We start from the raw sequence: 3,180 nt of genomic DNA on the forward strand, positions 1-3,180 counted from the left end.
ACTTTACTATATATCAATTAAAAAAATTAAAAACAATTAATCTCCAAATTTAACTTATGTAATAAAATTCTAAAAATCTTAAACTTCTTAGTTAAAATTTTATTTATTCAAATCTCGCAATTTTACAATGCATTACATTATGTTGTATATTTTTAGACGATGGCTAGTCGCCACATTATTCTATAAAATTAAATTTTAAAATACTAACTAAAAATCTAAAGTAAATTTGCTAAAATTTATAACTTCTCTTTTCAAAACCATAATTTTAACAAATATTACGTCCAATTTGTTTCCCTAGAGGCAGGGACTCCAGCTCTCAAAGAGCTCTTGGTTTAATAACTTTTCATATTTTAACATTAATTTCATATTGTTTCTCATCTCAATAATCAAACATCAAATGTAATATCCAATAGCAAGCTAAGCCTGGTTGAGGCTACCTTCATCTTCCTAACGCAGTCCACTGAACTTGCAATGCCCACAGATAAAATCATGAATAACTTCATCAGCAAAATAGAGACCGTTGAGAAGCCCACACTATTCTACTACCAACCATACGTTTTGAGCAATTTCATCCATATAAGAGATACACTGAGGAGCCAATGAAATCTTTCCCGCTTCGCTACAAAGTGTATCGATTGATGCACAAATGCGAGAACCCCACACAAAGTAATGGCAATGAGACTTCCCAAAATAACCCAAGAGAAGGTCTTTACCTTACGAGCCATCATCGCATAGACCGCCGACATAAACCCGTATGCGGTGAATGCAAAGCTGTAACAAACAACTAAACTGTTGATGGTCATGAACAGCATCTTGTTCTCTGTCGTAAGCTGAGAGCTCATCTCGCACATGATACAAACAAAGAGGGAGAGAAAGAGGGCTATGCAGTCGAAAATAATGAAGATGACAGGAATTGGCTTTTTCAAAACCTGGATTTGAAAATTTGTGCGTTTGTTTCAAAATTTGCAAAATGGAATTAGTATACAGGACTTCCAATTTTGCCTCAAAATCAGGTTTTCCAACTTCCTAAAAAAAGTAGGAATTGAAAATCAAAACCTGGTTTTGTTTTTTAAGGAGTGTAAAAACAATAGATTGGACTATTTTTTGAAATTCGCCTTTATATGTCTTCACATGCATCTTCCGAGTGAAACAAACAGTTTCAGTAAAATCCCAAAAATCAGAATGAAGATATACAAAACTTTGATTTGGCTAAACCAAGATTTGTAGAAATCTGGGTTTTCTAAATTGCATGAACCAAACGGACCGTAGACATAAAACCTAATGCGGTGAATGCAAAGCTGTAGCAAACCACTAAACTATTGATGGTCATGAACATCATCTTGTTCATCCTGTTCTCTATTGTAAGTGAGGGCTCATCTCCCACATGATACAAACAAAGAGGGAGAGAAAGAAGGCTTTGCAGTCGAAAATAATGAAGAGCTTAAACGAAGTGAAGGATATAAGAAGAGGGCTCCCAAGATCCTCTTTAACACCAGCCTGATCACCAGACTGAAAACCGCCTGGGACTGTGAAAGCAGTGGCATATGTCATGGTGGCCAAAAGTGCCGCCACAACGAGCTCTGCATTGTGTCTCTCTTCGTAGGCATTGTTTACCATTGACCTCGCATTGTTGTACTTTTTAAGGTTCACCTATGGTACACAGCACGTGAAATGCTTATGCTTCCCTCTAAAATCTCCCACCTTTTAAATAATCCTGAATGATTCATGGTACTTGGTGACTTCTTTTGCAATCTCAAATGGTGTCTTCTCCCCACTGTTCCGCGCAAGCTTGTTCACCCCGTGCACTTTTACCAGTAAATTCACCATCTATTCCACAAAAGTATCCTTAAAAAGTGAAGATTGGTGGGCATTAAGACCCCAAAAGTTTCTTACGCTCTCATATTTGTTCCTTGCAGCAATGTACAAAGGAGTGTCCCCTCGCTGAACAACTAGCTTGTCACTTTCCGTGAGATGGTGGGGAATTGTAGCACCATTACCTTCATTTTCTGGATGCGGATTTGTTGGAGGGCAGTAATGCTAATTGATAAGCGCTGACAACTTTACCGTTTTCTTAATTAAATGTTCCACAAGCTTGACTTGGTTAAGCTCCACAATGTAGTGCAGGGCATTTGTTGTGCGAGTTATTAAAAACTCTACAGGTTCTCTGGATACCAGGATTACTGCCAATTTTAGTGGAGTTTCTCCTTCATTATTTGTATACTCACACAAATTGGCATTCAAATCTACCAATTGTTTAATTAGCTCCACGCGATTTTTTCTCGCAGCTAAATGTAAAGCCGTGTCTCCTTTTTCATCGCCCTTTTCTATTATGTTGATCAAACCTACATGAATCACGCAATTAAGAAGGACAAACAAATAAGGCATAGCTTTGCGAATTACTGAAAATGAGTTTAGGAAGAGAATGACTCGAATCTCGTAGCCTTTTGCCAAATCCCGCAACAAATCTGCATTTTATTAGATAAGAGTAGTTAAACAAGAGAAATAAGCGAAGAATAGGCTTCTAACTAAAAGAAGAGTGGATATTAAGACATGAAAGCCTTGATCCCCTGCAACTACCGCCATATGGAAACATGTTCTTCCTTCCAAGGTTTTCTTTTGAATTAAGCTTGACAGCTCAAGCTGTCCGAGTAGCTTTCTTGTAGCGACTGCGTTACCCCTTTCATAAGCATCGAAAAAGGTCGATATGGTATCCATTTTTCAAAGAATTTAGTGACGTTAACCCTGAAGACTGCTTAATCTTTTCTTTATAGGGAATACAGCTTCCTTAGCTCGTAGCTGGGTACAGTGAATTCACCTTAATGGATCTATGTTGCCAATTTATTTCCCCGTGCCTACCAATAAGCTCAATTTGACAGGATATATTATGCTACCCTATGACGTCATTCTCCTCCATTAGAGTAGAATCTTCCATTAACACCCATTGTCGTTCAATATCGCCACCGTGTATGAAACTAGCAATTGCGTTTGGGTGTGCATTTGGTCTGTGAGACATCTGGAATATAAATTGGAAAACTTTTGTTCTATTGGTCGCATACATCATTACAAAAATAAGCCCTTTAATATAAAGGAGGAGAATCAGGTGTAATAATCAACATACTCATGTTTGAGAGAATGTGGAATGTCTTCATCACAAGTTATTACCAATTCAATAAATCATTT

The 3,180-nt window shown here is 37.3% G+C and overlaps 1 pseudogene; it reads right to left on the bottom strand.

The window, feature by feature from the left end:
- Positions 1 to 447: 447 nt before the first annotated feature.
- On the bottom strand, positions 448 to 2,715 carry LOC149577385 (uncharacterized; annotated as a pseudogene).
- Positions 2,716 to 3,180: the final 465 nt, after the last annotated feature.

Source organism: Cupressus sempervirens, chromosome 1, assembly GCF_028749045.1.
Source record: "Cupressus sempervirens isolate cs-2001-9-10 chromosome 1, ASM2874904v1, whole genome shotgun sequence".
Taxonomy (NCBI): domain Eukaryota; kingdom Viridiplantae; phylum Streptophyta; class Pinopsida; order Cupressales; family Cupressaceae; genus Cupressus; species Cupressus sempervirens.